The 17,345-nt window shown below is 37.7% G+C and overlaps 1 pseudogene; it reads left to right on the top strand.

Moving 5' to 3' along the window:
* Positions 1-785: 785 nt before the first annotated feature.
* Positions 786-13,246, top strand: LOC132121894 (uncharacterized; annotated as a pseudogene).
* Positions 13,247-17,345: the final 4,099 nt, after the last annotated feature.

Below are 17,345 nucleotides of genomic sequence, written 5' to 3'. Positions count from 1 at the left end.
TGTGGGTATGTGTGCATCAGTAAAAGAAATATAGTTAATATAGAAAGGTGATTAAACTGATTTGGAACTACATGTGCATTAAAGGGTTTTAATCACTGATCTATGTATAATGATGTTCTCTATTATAGATCAGTGGTTTTAATGCACACCTGGCAGCCAGTCAGAATCGAGTATTCAGACAGATCATGGTATAAGCGGGATAAGTCAACGTCTATGTATGCATTAAGCAGTTTTAAAGCAGGATGTGGAGGCGAATAACTTATTTGAAAGATGATAAACGGATTTGTCAAGGGTGCTGCATTTACACTTAAAGTCCACCACCAGAGGTCATCAGCATCCATCAAAAGATAACATCCAGATTTCTCACAGGACATAAACATGACTGGAAATCAGTGTGATATGCGAATGTCAAATATTTTGTATTTTTTGTTTGCTCTCTACTAGTCACCACCAGCAATATTCAGCTCAACAGCAGGATACACAATAAATGCTACTGCTGCTGATGGAAGCAATTTATATTTATGTTATTGATATTTAAATGAATTATCAAAAGACAGAAAGAGGCAAAGTGTGTTTAGGGTTAAATATCTGTGGCAGTGCATTGCCTCTCTACATTGTCAGTTTTGTGTTAGGGCTCTACAATAAAAGAGATGAAGAGATGCTGTAAAATTGGCTGTGTATAAAAACTCCACTTCTTGGTAGATCTCATGCTACAAGTGTATAATATGTACAGTAATTAAAATTATTTATTTTTCTAATTGATTTAGTTTATGTTTTTACAGATCCCTGCTATACCTACACTGTGCTGGACAATCCTTGGAGATCCACAGACAATCGATATTCCTACGAATTAATGTGTGACACAGATGTCAGCTGAAACGGCTGGTACCGTCTCTTCATTCATGGTCAGAGCACTCAGATGCCAGACACATGTGTTGATAAGTATAGTTGTGGCACTAATGTCCCGTTGTGGCTGAACGGAGGACATCCAAATGTTGCGGATGGAGTGGTCACTCGAGGCGTCTGTGGTCACTGGTTCAATAACTGCTGCCATACTCGATCCAATTCCATTAAAGTCAAAGCCTGTCCAGGAGGTTATTATGTCTATGAGTTTGTGGTGCCAGTTACCTGCCATTTGGCATACTGTGCAGGTAAGCATATTTTGCATTCACCCATGTATGTGTTTGTGCAATACTTTATAATATTTGTGTGAATATATGATCTATATTCATAAATATATATGATCTATAAGTTTTTGGCTTACTGTGGAGGAAAATACATTAATATGCCTTTTGTATTTGTGTTTTGTTTCTTTGTGCAAAACAATCCTACTCTCACTCCAGAGCCAAACGTAGCAGTTGTTTGTAGTCTGCTATATCTTCTACTGACTGTTAATGATATGCTGATGAAAACTGGGGTCATTTAATGTTTTGCACAGTAGTGCTAATTTCCTTAATAAAAACTATTTGTCGATGAGCTTGTTTATATTAGATGAGACAATACCAATGTCATTAAATGCTAACTGTTTCTCTGTATATTAACATGCAATATTGTTGACAAAAAAGTGAGAATAAATCATTTTTTGTTCATTCTCTTGACAGGACGAGGAATATTCTACCCATTCGGCTGGGCAGTAGGAGACACAATAAATCCCGTTGTTGATGATGAAAGCTCCTCTGTTATTCAGCTGTCGAGTCCATTTCTGTTCTTTGGCCGCACATACAACAGATTTATGTACGGATTTGACTCCATCTTCATTGTAGGTCTAAATGTGAGTGGTGAATGCTTTATAAACTCATCTGTGATCAGTCATTTTGACAATATTTCTCATGTTTCAGGTGAATAATAATGGACACCTCACATTCAACCAGGCTTCAGCGGAATATGTTCCATATTCATTTCCTGGTTTTAAAAGCCAGGATATAATTGCTGGTCTCTGGACAAACCTCGACAACAGTGTGAGAGGTTTTGTATCTTATCAGCAGTACAGCAGTGGAAATGTTCTCACTCGGGCCACACACGACATAAACACACATTTCCCAAATCTGACTTTCACTGCTTCTTGGGTCTTTGTTGCAACGTGGAATAAAGACGCTTACTCCAACTCAACCATCACAGTAAGATTGAAATTCTTCTGAAATATAACCGTTTTTACTTTAATCATGATTCAATTCAGTTTTGGAAATCTTTATTGGCATGAATGTATTAACACACAAAGAAAGTGACAGAAAATAACACAAATAATAGATTATTAATAATTAACTTTGTAGTCAGTCAGTTATGACCACAGTTTTCCGTAATGTAAATAATTTCACAAAATACATAAACAATGAAAGTACTTATTTTTTTCCAATCTCACAGGAAACATCGTTTCAAGTGGTTTTAATTTCAAGCAGTAATTCTTCATTTATTCTGATGAATTATGGTGAGATTGCTGAAACAGGACTTCCGGTGCAGGTAAAACAAACTTGTGTTCTGTACTGGGAACAAAATGTTACTATATACCACCGTACATAAATATTTTGTTTGTTTAAATACTGTTTATATGAATAATCATTTGCACACTTTCAGGCTGGTTATGACACAATAAACTCCACACACTACTTTGTGGTTCCTGGATCAAACAGCGGCAGCTTCATCTCAAACCTCAGGAGCTCCAGTAATGTTGATGTTCCCGGCCGATGAGTCTTCAGAGTGGACAGCGGACCAAGAAACAGCCTCTTGAAAAGTAAAACTCTTTTCTATGTATAGTGATACATTTCATATAACCCCATATAATATGTTTGTATGATTAGCGTCAACAAATCCAAATGAGTATTTTATGTGTTTGTGTGTTTTTCTGTTCAGACAATGTCGTTAGTTTTCGAGTGAGACTTTCCTCATTTTCAGACCTAACACAGAGTGGAAACACTGAAAGGCTTTTACAGCACGTATGTCACGCTCACTATGAATGTTGATACAAAAGTCAACACTAAAAGATGAGTGATGGAAAGTTTGATCTGTTTGTCCATCTGTGTTTCAGATGAAACAGGAGCTGGTCAAATACGGTCTGCCAAACAACGTTGAGCTGAAGTTAAGAAAACTGCAAAAGATAAAGCCATAATTTCAGTCTCATTCTGGAACAGAAGTAAAACTGGTTTGTTTAGCAACTGGATTGAATTTTTTTCTGGATTGAGTCGGTCTCAGCTTGTTCTGTTTCTTCATGTTATTCCAGACAGACTGATGACGATCAGATCAGATCTCTCTGTGGAGCACTGGCTGCTCTCAGACAAAAATATCACTGGATTATTACAATTAATGGAAAAAATAATGTCTGGAAATGTAGGCCTAAGACTTTTACACAGTACTTTATATTCTCAGCATTGACAAAATTGTACGCACAGTGAAACAATAATAAAACACTGTGAATGAATACCCTCATTCTCCTTAACCAAAACTCTGTTGATTTGCTACACCAATGCTTTTTAAATGATCATGTGACACTGAAAACTGGAGTAATGCATAATTACTTCTATTTTATAATACTTTTAAAGGCAATTGTTCAGGTCGTCTCTTTTATGCACATGGAATAAAGGACATCACAATTTGTGATTTGTACTGTGGTTGAGTTGTGTAAATAATGACAGTGACCTATTATTTTAATGTTTTGCTGTCAGGTTAAGAAATGTATCTTATGTTGACATACTTTATGTTGACATGGGGCGGCAGTGGCTCAGTGGTTCATGTAGGTTGTCTACAAACCGGAAGGTTGGTGGTTTGATCCCCGGCTCCACCTGACCAAGTGTCGAGGTGTCCTTGAGCAAGACACCTAACCCCACCTGCTCCCGACGAGCTGGATGGCGCCTTGAATGGCAGACACCGCAGTCGGTGTGTGAATGTGTGTGTGAATGGGTGAATGTGAGGCAGATTGTAAAGCGCTTTGGATGGCCATGTGGTCTGTTGAAAGCGCTATATAAATGCAGTCCATTTACCATTTACATACTTGTATCTTTTTCGGGGGGAAAAAAGATTGTTGTTTCTTTGGAAGTAAGTGTACTGTATACTGATGTATGTCAATAAACTGGAAGGGGAACTCCATTTTTGGGAATCTCCACATAGAGAGACATAATGTTATAATTAGGCGAAATGTGTTGCAGTCACTTAGCATCTGATATAAATTGGTGCAATAGGAAGAGTTACAGAAGCCAGGGCAATAAATCCATGTGCATTAAATACTGAACTAATATTGTTTGATTAATGAACATGTGACCGTACTGCCCTGCCATTGCTGTTCTTTCTGAGCCCACTGAAGGAATGCGAGAACAGATGATTCTGGGTTTGTGACAGACACTTGACCTGTCACCTAGTCTAAAATCTACCTGTAAGATCATATCTGAAGGGAAAAACGTTTCTATTTTGTAAGTTACTGGCACTGTTCCAATGAAAGATGTTTTCTTTTGGTCAAGGGGGTGTTCTGCTCTTGAACAAATAAGGCAGGGAGAGATTAAAAACCACAGCAAACTTCCTGCTATCCCACAGCAGGATCAAGAGCATCGTCGAAGCAGCTGTCTGAGGTAAATACAATCTTTATCTTTAATGTAATGCTCCATGGGCTAAAGGCATTACATAATAATGGGGTATCTTTTATTTCCAATTCTATAAAAACACAACAGTATATTTCAAAATGATGAATTTAGGGACCTACCCTAAGGGGATCCTGTTGAATGATTAATTCACAAATTGGACTAATCCATTTATGGTAATATTTGAATAAACAAAGTGGCCATATTTGCCTTAAAAAAATAGTGTAATTTGAGTAAGTGGCAAAAACATTAGTAGTGCTGAATTTTACTATTGATTATTATAAATGGAACAATATTGAGAATGTTCATGACTTCATTGTTTGTAAACTCATTTTTAAAGGGGTGAGTAATTTAAGCTTGAATTCAACAGTAAATTTAAAACAGTGCTGGTATATCATGTATCCCTAATTATAATGGTATATGTTTCTATACACTGAAATGCACATTAACATGCATATTTGCAATATAGCAAATACTGTGTTCTAATGTTTTCTTTTGCAAGAGACATTCCAGACACATTGGTTTAAACTGTGTTTATGATAATGCATGATGCTTTAATAATCTTGTCTGATAACAAAAGAAGGACTCCTGGTTTTATCTCTGACGCCAGCATCATCATGAGATTGTGTCCAGTTTTCAAACATCTGCTAGTGTTCATATCAGTCCAGTCATTCAGTAAGGTTTTGTTTCCTGTTTGATTATCAGTCTTAATGTGGCAAAGCCAATAAAAATACACAAATGTGAGTGTTTCTGAATTTAATAATTGCTCTTTCTCTTTAGTAGCCAGAGTACACACAACAGCAACAGCAGGTAATACACATTTTTTTAAACCGAACCAGTTCTGTTTTTCTCACAACCTGTAAATGCTGCTTTGGTGTGAATTTAACAAACCTATAAAGGAGTGAGCATCTTTATCAAATTTGTGGTTATGTAGGCTAGATGGCATCTCGTTGTAGTTTTAGAGACTTTATGACCTGTAGGTCTCCCACTGATCTCCCACTCCTGCTCCATAGAAAAGTAAAAGAGAGTCGTCTCTGAAATTCAAGAAAACATTGTAAGATGATGCATAAATTATAGAGTCAATAGATTAGGGAAAATTCGGAGAGCACTGAAGAAAACTACAGAATTACAAAGTAAAAAATGTCAAAGATGTGAAAAAGAGGACATGGCGATGATTCATGAGATCAGTGACGCACAGGGTGAGAAAATGTCAGAGACTCAATGTCAGGCTTAATGAGAAAGAACAGTACAAAAGAAGATGGAATCTGAGATTGTACAGTCAGAGTCAGGCAGATATGGACATATGTTGTGCAGTTCTTCCAGAGCTTACCAGCAAAACACATGAAGATATAGATGTACAGGTCCTTCTCAAAAAATTTGCATATTGTGTTCATTATTTTCCATAATGTAATGATAAAAATTTAACTTTCATATATTTTAGATTCATTGCACACCAACTGAAATATTTCAGGTCTTTTATTGTTTTAATACTGATGATTTTGGCATACAGCTCATGAAAACCCAAAATTCCTATCTCAAAAATTTGCATATCATGAAAAGGTTCTCTAAACGAGCAATCATGGGTAAGACTGCTGACCAGACTGCTGTCCAGAAGGCCATCATTGACACCCTCAAGCAAGAGGGTAAGACACAGAAAGAAATTTCTGAACGAACAGACTGTTCCCAGAGTGCTGTATCAAGGCACCTCAGTGGGAAGTCTGTGGGAAGGAAAAAGTGTGGAAAAAACGCTGCACAATGAGAAGAGGTGACCGGACCCTGAGGAAGATTGTGGAGAAGGACCAATTCCAGACCTTGGGGGACCTGCGGAAGCAGTGGACTGAGTCTGGAGTAGAAACATCCAGAGCCACCGTGCACAGGCGTGTGCAGGAAATGGGCTACAGAGAAGCAGCACCGGACTGTTGCTCAGTGGTCCAAAGTACTTTTTTCGGATGAAAGCAAATTTTGCATGTCATTCGGAAATCAAGGTGCCAGAGTCTGGAGGAAGACTGGGGAGAAGGAAATGCCAAAATGCCTGAAGTCCAGTGTCAAGTACCCACAGTCAGTGATGGTCTGGGGTGCCATGTCAGCTGCTGGTGTTGGTCCACTGTGTTTTATCAAGGGCAGGGTCAATGCAGCTAGTTATCAGGAGATTTTGGAGCACTTCATGCTTCCATCTGCTGAAAAGCTTTATGGAGATGAAGATTTCGTTTTTCAGCACGACCTGGCACCTGCTCACAGTGCCAAAACCACTGGTAAATGGTTTACTGACCATGGTATTACTGTGCTCAATTGGCCTGCCAACTCTCCTGACCTGAACCCCATAGAGAATCTGTGGGATATTGTGAAGAGAAAGTTGAGAGACACAAGACCCAACACTCTGGATGAGCTTAAGGCCGTTATCGAAGCATCCTGGGCCTCCATAACACCTCAGCAGTGCCACAGGCTGATTGCCTCCATGCCACGCCGCATTGAAGCAGTCATTTCTGCAAAAGGATTCCCGACCATGTATTGAGTGCATAACTGAACATAATTATTTGAAGGTTGACTTTCTTTGTATTAAAAACACTTTTCTTTTATTGGTCGGATGAAATATGCTAATTTTTTGAGACAGGCATTTTGGGTTTTCATAAGCTGTATGCCAAAATCATCAGTTTTAAAACAATAAAAGAACTGAAATATTTCAGTTGGTGTGCGATGAATCTAAAATATATGAAAGTTTAGTTTTTATCATTACATTATGGAAAATAATGAACTTTATCACAATATGCTAATTTTTTGAGAAGGACCTGTAGTACACAAGCTTGAAAAAAAAAACTTAAAGGGAAGGCTGGGTGAACCGTCATCATCCAGTTTCTGTCCAGATCCTTAAAAGATATGCTATAGAAAGTGACAAAATCCGGCTCCTATTTGAGATCAAAAGAACTGTGATTTGGAGAGGAGTTAACAACGCCCGAAGCAATGCGTAAACAACTGTGACCGAAAGTGGAGGCTGCTCGGCAGGTAGGAAAGAAGGCTTACTTTGTCAGCGTATGACCCTTCATTGATGGAAAGTAAATATCTTCCTAAAGACTGAATATGATTATTAGCCTATATATCTATTGATCTTCGAGAACTGAATATGGACACGATTCCCAGGTAGCCAAATGGTTTGGCCCGATAATGGCCCAGATCTGGCAGGCCGGAAGAAATAACTTGGCCCGGCTGCGGTTGTCAGACTTGGCATGGACATGAAATGAATGACGCCCCAGAATCGGCCCAAAAACACTGGCTCCCAAAACTGCTGGCAAAAATTGAAACACTTAGCTGGTACTGGCCCTAGTCTGGAGACTGAAACTGGGCCAACACAACCAGAATTTGGCCACAATCACACCAACCAAAACACTTAGCTGGCACTGGCATGGTGCTGGGTACTGAAACTGAACCGACACCGTGTCACAGTCAGGCTGGCACTAGTCTTGTTCGCTAAATTAATAATATATATATACTTCCACTTGCTCATACAGAATTACAACTTCTTAAATGTGTATTAAAGACTCCTTCCAGTTTTTACATAAACCCAGAGCTTTGAATAATAGTTTTTACACAAAATTACACTGTTACTTTTAAAATCCTTAAGATGTCATCTCCTTCCAATTAAAATAAATATATATTTTACAGTGTCCTTGTTAAGCCTAAATGCACTTATGCATGTCAGTTAAATAAGTAACCTTTACAAAGATAACATCCAACATCCAAGATAACATAACATCCATATGTACTCCTTTCCCTCAAGTATAAGAATGACATAATAAAAGTGATATTATAATTTATTTGAAGAAAAAGAAAATGAATGGTAACTCACGGGTCGTTTTTGATGCCCATAGAAATAAATGGAATTTACAGAAGAAAGAAAAAAAAAAAAATTTTTATTATATAAAAAATCTGGGACAATCCAGTAACGATGTATACTCAAATGAACGGATGGAACTACAGAATTTCCCTAAAGCAGAAAACACACACACACACACACACACACACACACACACACACACACACACACACACACACACACACACACTCCCATAAAAACACCTTATAACATGAAAGATGTTTTTGCTTGGGTTGTTTTTTTTTTTTTTTTTGTAAGAATATACACATTTACATATGTTCAGGATATAATTCAGTTACATTCTTTTTTTATGTCGCAGTATAAATTATATACAACCAAAATGAAGCCTTCAGATTATCTCATTTTTCATTTTTCACTTGTTTTGCTCTCCGTAGGATCCTACAGGCCCCTCTAGTGGCAGTAACCATAAAACGCAATTTAATATAATTTTCCCTCACCAGATGGTATCAGAGACACACTGTAGATATTTGATAGAAATGGACTGAAAAAGCGTTTTGAAATAATGTACAAAAAAATATTTTTTGCTCATATTTTCTTAAAATTATTAATAATGAAAGGTAAATAAAATAAAAATCATATATATATATATATATATATATATATGTATATAGCCATGGTAGAAGCGTGATAAATCAGCAGCAATACACAAAAATCAGTGTGAAATGTAAATATCAGATATTTTGTATTTTCTCTCTTGTAACCACCAGCAATATTCTACCCATTCAGCTCAGCAGCAGGAGAAAAAATAAAAAATCCTGCTGCTGATGATAAAATCTCTTCTGTTATTCAGCTGTTGAGTCCATTTCTGTTTTGTTTTTCGTTTGTTTGTTTATTTTGTTTTGTTTTTTCACCACACATACCAGCAGATTTTTTTTTTCATTCTAGGTCTAAATGTGAGCGGTAAATGCTTTATAAACTCATCTGTGATCAGTGATTTTAACAATATTTTTCATGTTTCAGGTTAATAATAATAGACACTTCACATTCAACCAGCCTTCATTAGTATATACTCCCAGCTATTTTCCCCCTATAAGAAATGAAGATATTCTCTACAATTTGCTGTGTATATCCTAAAATTATGTAAGGGATTCTGGAGAAGAAAAAAATCCACTCCTAGATACGTAGATCTTATATTACAAGTGCATGATATATATTGTTTGTAATTTCACTTATTTATTTATTTTATAAATTGATTTATTTAATGTTTTTACAGATCCCTGCTATAACTACACTGCACTGGATGATCCCTGGAGATCCCCAGACAATCGATATCCCCCCCAGTATATGTGTGATTATTATGTCAGCTGGAACGGCTGGTACCGTCTCTTCATTCATGGACAGAGCGCTCAGATGCCAGACACATGTGTCGATGAGAATAGCTGTGGCACTGATGCCCCAATGTGGCTTAATGGAGCACATCCAACAGTTGAGGATGGAGTGGTCACTCGAGGCGTCTGCATTTCCTGGAGGAATATCTGCTGCCAAGCCCATTCCAATCCCATTAATGTCAAAGCCTGTCCAGGAGGTTATTATGTCTACGAGTTTGTGAGGCCAATTGGCTGCTATTTTACATACTGTGCAGGTAAGAATGTTTAGCATTTACTCATGTATTTCTTTGTGTGTTGTATTACAAATGGTTCTTTTGCTTACTGTGGAGGTAAATAGAATAGCATGCCTTTTGTGTAAACGGTAGCATGTCCTTTGCAATCAAAAACAACAAATAGAGCAATGATATATAAGTGCTACAACAAGTCTCAGTTAGGTTAGCACAGTACTGTACACGTAGCAAGGACTATAATAATATAATAAATAAAATAAAAAAACAGATAGAATAGAAAAAGAATAGAGCAATTCAGTGTAAGAGGTTTATATATATATATATATATATATATATATATATATATATATATATATATATACATATATATACACACACACACACACACACACACACAATTGCATAATAAATAAAAAGAAAATTGAATAAAAAAAGATTAGAAAGGTAGTTATATTCTTTTAAAGAATAGAATAGAATAGAATAGAATAGAATAGTGTAGAATAGCGAGTGCTGAAGTTAGAGGCTCAAATAAAGATGGAAGTGATGTGTTTTAAGCCGATTCTTAAAGATGGCTAAGGACTCAACTGCTCGGATTGAGTACTTATTTGATTTGATACTTATTATGATTTGTACTTATGTAATTAGTTTTTTTGTATCTGTTTATTAATAATATTATGTTTTTTATGCACCAACAATCCTATTGTCCTTTCAGAGCCAACCTTGGCTGTTAATGTAGTCTGCTATACCCTGTACTGACTGATGCAGTTACAATGTGATGTATCATGAGAATTTGTGTCATTATGTTGCGTGTTTTGCACAGTAGTGTTAATATTGTTAATAAAAACTCTGATGAACAATGTTTTTCGAAAAACTTTTTTTATATTAAATGAGAAGACACCAACTTCATTAAACGCTAACTTTGTTTGTGTCAACAAGCAATATTGTTGACAAAAAAGGTGATCTATCTATCGATACGTTTTGTTTTCCAGACCAGTGTTTTAATACATTTTATGTGAGCCCATTTAATGTGTTTGTATGACTAGTTTATGAATATATTTAAATATGTAATTCATAAAACACAAATTATTATTCTATGTGTGTGATTATGTGTGGTTTTATTTCATGCACATAAGCTTCTCCAGACCATATAAGTATTTTACTGTCACATGTGTCCACCACCAGAGGTTATTATTGTATTGAATTAGATTTTACCACAAACATTCACCACATAAATGTGAAATGTAAACAAAAGACGTCTTTTGTTCAATCTCTTGGCAGGACGAGGAATATTTTACTCATTTGGCTGGGCAGTAAGAGACACAAACAATCCTGATGATGGAAACTCCTCTGTTATTCAGCTGTCGAGTCCATTTCTGTTCTTTGGCCGCACATACCAGCAGATTTATGTACATATTTGTATTTGACTCTTCATTCTAAATTTACATGTGAGTTGTGAATGCTTTATAAACTCATCTGTGATCAGTGACTTATCAGCGATCAATATTTCTCATGTTCCAGGTAAATAATAATGGATACCTTACATTCAACCAGGCTTCAGCGGAATATGTTCCATATTCATTTCCTGGTTATGAAAGCCAGGATATAATTGCTGGTCTCTGGACAAACCTCAACATCAGTGTGAGGGGCTTTGTATCTTATCAGCAGTACAGCAGTGGAAATGTTCTCACTCGGGCCACACACGACATAAACACACATTTCCCAAATCTGACTTTCACTGCTTCTTGGGTCTTTGTTGCAACATGGAATAAGGTCACTTACTTCAACTTAAGCAGCACAGTAAGATTGAAATTCTTCTGGACTACACAGTACACTGTAAAACACATGTGAAATCAACAGAAATGTACTGTTTATGTACAGAAAATTACTGTATACTAGGTTACAGTAGAATACCATAGTTTCAGTCAAAATTCCTGTAGTGTTAAGAGTACTGTAAGTGTCACAGTAACCAATGTTACCAAAAAAACTTCACAGTAACCGTATATCCAGCTTAGTAGTCTTCATTTGACTGTTCCAAGGACACGCTTGAAATCAAAAGGAGATTGTGCCTTTTCAATGGCTGCTCCACAGTTATGGAACAAGTTGCCACCCTATATTAGAACTGCACCAACATACGCTGATTTTAAGTCTCTTCTTCAAACTTATGTATTTACTGTTGCTTATGGTCATAAGTAAACACAATGGCAAAACTGTAGTGTAATATCTGTCGCAGTGTTTTATGTTGACTTTTGTATTTTGTTATATGCTTAAATTCTGTACTGCACTTTGGCCAACAGCTGTTGTTTTTAAATGTGCTCTATTAATAAATATGACTGACTGACTGTCTATCATGTAACTAATTTTATAAAATACACTGTACATGAACAATGAACACAAAGTTTAGTGATGATCTTTTTTCATTCTTTCAGGAAGCATCATTTCAAGTAGTTTTAATTTCAAGCAGCAATTCTTCATTTATTCTGATGAATTATGGTGACATTGCTGTGACAGAACATTCAGTGCAGGTAAAATAAACTAGTTTTCTGTATTAAAAACAAAATTTTACTATTTACTACTGTACAAAAGTGTATGTAAATACTGTTTATATGAATAATTTTTGCACACTTTCAGGCTGGTTATGACACAGTAAACTCCACACACTACTTTGTGGTTCCTGGATCAAACAGCGGCAGCTTCATCTCAAACCTCAGGAACTCCAGTAATGTTGATGTTCCCGGCCGATGGGCCTTCAGAGTGGACAGCGGACCAAGAAACAGCCTCTTGAAAAGTAAAAGCATTATCTATAGATGATATTTTGAAGAAATTAACATTACCCCGTATAATATTTTGTATGATTAGGGTCAACAAATATAAATGAGTATTTTATGTGTTTGTGTGTTTTTCTGTTCAGACAATGTTGTTAGTTTTCGAGTGAGACTTTCCTCATTTTCAGACCTAACACAGAGTGGCAACATTCAAATGCTTTTACAGAAGGTAAGTCACGCTTACTATGAAAGTTATACAAAATCCAGTGCAAATAGACAACATGGGGAACGTTTGATCTGTTTGTCCATCTGTGTTTCAGATGAAACAGGAGCTGGTCAAATACGGTCTGCCAAACAACTGTGGGCTGAAGTTAAGAAAACTGCAAAAGATAAAGCCATAATTACAGTTTCCTTCAGAAAAAGTAAAACCGGTTTGTTTACCATCTGATAGCTAATATCCCTGATGAATGATGATGTAAACACCTTATTTAGAAAAATATATTATAAGGATACAAAAATGTATAATGTATTAGTATAATGTACAGTATACTTTGAATGGAGTGTACAACCCTTTAAATAAAAGTATCTGCCAAATGTCTCAATGTCATATTCTTTCTGTCAATGATTCTTCTTGCTTCTTTCTGTCTGTAAAATATTTTTAATATGGGCATCTTAATTTGTGGTTTAATACAGTTTAAAACTGTAAAGTTTGTCAATAATGAAGCTAATTCATATATAAGCAGTTCCACAGAACTCAGACGCGAAAACAAACTCTATCAGGTGACAAAAAATGCTGAAAGATATGTTGGGAGAAAACAGAGTCAGCGACATCTTCACTGACAATAATACCTGCAATAACAACAACAATATCTGCACCATCAACAACACCTGCAACAACAACAACATCTGCACCATCAACAACACCTGCAACAACAACATCTGCACCATCAACAACACCTGCAACAACATCAACACCTGCAACAACATCAACACCTGCAACAACAACAACATCTGCAACAACAACAACATCTGCACCATCAACAACACCTGCAACAACAACAACATCTGCACCATCAACAACACCTGCAACAACAACAACATCTGCACCATCAACGACACCTGCAACAACAACAACAACAACATCTGCACCATCAACAACACCTGCAACAACAACAACAATATCTGCACCATCAACAACACCTGCAACAACAACAACATCTGCACCATCAACAACACCTGCAACAACAACAACAACAACATCTGCACCATCAACAACACCTGCAACAACAATCAACAACACCTGCAACAACAACAACATCTGCACCATCAACAACACCTGCAACAACAACAACAACATCTGCACCATCAAGAACACCTGCAACAACAACAACATCTGCACCATCAACAACACCTGCAACAACAACAACATCTGCACCATCAACAACACCTGCAACAACAACATCTGCACCATCAACAACACCTGCAACAACAACAACATCTGCACCATCAACAACACCTGCAACAACAACAACATCTGCACCATCAACAACACCTGCAACAACAACATCTGCACCATCAACAACACCTGCAACAACAACAGCATCTGCACCATCAACAACACCTGCAACAACAACATCTGCACCATCAACAACACCTGCAACAACAACAACATCTGCACCATCAACAACACCTGCAACAACAACAACAACATCTGCACCATCAACAACACCTGCAACAACAACATCTGCACCATCAACAACACCTGCAACAACAACAACATCTGCACCATTAACAACACCTGCAACAACAACAACAACATCTGCACCATCAACAACACCTGCAACACCAAAAACTAATTCTGCACCATCAACAACACCTGCAACAACAACGTCTTTACTGACAGCAACACCTGCAACACCAAAAACAAATTCTGCACCATCAACAACACTTGCAACAACAAGATCTTCACTGACAGCAACACCTGGAACAACAAAAACATCATCATCTGCACCATCAACTACACCTGCAACAACAACATCTTCACTGACAGCAACACCTGCAACAACATCATCTGCACCATCAACAACAACTTCAACAACAACATCTTCACTGAAAGCAACACCTGCAACAACAACATCATCTGCACCATCAACAACACCCACAACAGCAACATCTTCACTGACAGCCACCTGCAACAACAACATCTGCAACAACAACATCTTCACTGACAGCAACACCTGCAACAACAACATCATCTGCACCATCAACAACACCTGCAACAACAACATCTGCACCATCAACAACACCTGCATCAACAACATCCACACTGACAGCAACACCTGCAACAACAACATCATCTGCACCATCAACAACACCTGCAACAAAAACAACATCTGCACTATCAACAACACCTGCAACAACAACATCTTCACTGACAGTGTAATGATAAAACCTTTCATATTCATCCGGAAGAAGGAGGCGGGAACCGGCGGACAATCAAATGAAACTTTAATAATAAAAATAAACACAAAACAGCGCATCAGCCCCTCACGGACGACTGATGCGCATAAAATAAAAACCAAAACACAACTAAAAGCCCAGGCCTGGTCCTCTCTCGTCCTTCACTGTCGTCGCTCCAGTTTTATATCCTTCCATCTCCTCTGTGGGACTCAAGACCGGTGGTTGGTCGCAGGTGTAGCGGATTTCCCAATCACTCCACCGGCCTCACTCGTGTTCCCACATCCCTCGGCCCCGCCCCACTCATCACAGACAGCAACACCTGCAACAACAACATCATCTGCACCATCAACAACACCTGCTACAACATCTTCACTGACAGCAACACCTGCAACAACAACATCATCTGCACCATCAACAACACCCACAACAACATCTTCACTGACAGAAACACCTGCAACACCATCATCTCCACCATCAACAACACCTGCAACAACAACATCTTCACTGACAGCAACACCTGCAACAACAACATCATCTGCACCATCAACAACACCCGCAACAACATCTTCACTGACAGAAACACCTGCAACACCATCATCTCCACCATCAACAACACCTGCAACAACAACATCTTCACTGACAGCAACACCTGCAACAACAACATCATCTGCACCATCAACAACACCCGCAACAACATCTTCACTGACAGAAACACCTGCAACACCATCATCTCCACCATCAACAACACCTGCAACAACAACATCTTCACTGACAGCAACACCTGCAACAACAACATCATCTGCACCATCAACAACACCCGCAACAACATCTTCACTGACAGAAACACCTGCAACACCATCATCTCCACCATCAACAACACCTGCAACAACAACATCTTCACTGACAGCAACACCTGCAACAACAACATCATCTGCACCATCAACAACACCCGCAACAACATCTTCACTGACAGAAACACCTGCAACACCATCATCTCCACCATCAACAACACCTGCAACAACAACATCTTCACTGACAGCAACACCTGCAACAACAACATCATCTGCACCATCAACAACACCCGCAACAACATCTTCACTGACAGAAACACCTGCAACACCATCATCTCCACCATCAACAACACCTGCAACAACAACATCTTCACTGACAGCAACACCTGCAACAACAACATCATCTGCACCATCAACAACACCCGCAACAACATCTTCACTGACAGAAACACCTGCAACACCATCATCTCCACCATCAACAACACCTGCAACAACAACATCTTCACTGACAGCAACACCTGCAACAACAACATCATCTGCACCATCAACAACACCCACAACAGCAACATCTTCACCATCAACAACACCTACAACAACAACTTATATTTATTAATATTAGAGGGGAAAATCTGTATTGGTATCACTGAAACTGATCTTCAGTCATAAAAAAGATGCCATTAAACAAATCTGAAAAATATACTGCCTTTGTTGTTTGTACATTCATTTGAAGATTGAATGTATAAATATTGAAATATAAAAATATATTGAAAAACTTTAATGTTAGGTTGGAATTAATCATGATTAATTTCTGAAAAAAAATTTTTTTATTGATCAACAGCACAAATTTTGATCAGTCTATCCATCTTTGTTTCAGATAAAACAAGAGCTTTTCAGTTGTGGACTGTCAAGTAGCGTCGAGGTGAAGTTAAGGAAGTTAAAAAGGCACAGCTGTAATATCAGCCTACATTAAAGTCAAAGTCAAAGTCACCTTTATTTATATAGCGCTTTAAACAAAATACATTGCGTCAAAGCAACTGAACAACATTCATTAGGAAAACAGTGTCAATAATGCAAAAATGATAGTTAAAGGCAGTTCATCATTGGATTCAGTTATGTCATCTCTGTTCAGTTAAATAGTGTCTGTGCATTTATTTGCAATCAAGTCAACGATATCGCTGTAGATGAAGTGTCCCCAACTAACCAAGCCAGAGGCGACAGCGGCAAGGAACCGAAACTCCATCGGTGACAGAATGGAGAAAAAAACCTTGGGAGAAACCAGGCTCAGTTGGGGGGCCAGTTCTCCACTGACCAGACGAAACCAGT

The sequence above is a fragment of the Carassius carassius genome, chromosome 40, assembly GCF_963082965.1.
Source record: "Carassius carassius chromosome 40, fCarCar2.1, whole genome shotgun sequence".
Taxonomy (NCBI): Eukaryota; Metazoa; Chordata; class Actinopteri; order Cypriniformes; family Cyprinidae; genus Carassius; species Carassius carassius.
The sequence above is the reverse complement of the archived record's forward strand: the minus strand, read 5'-3'. Positions and strand labels throughout refer to the sequence as shown.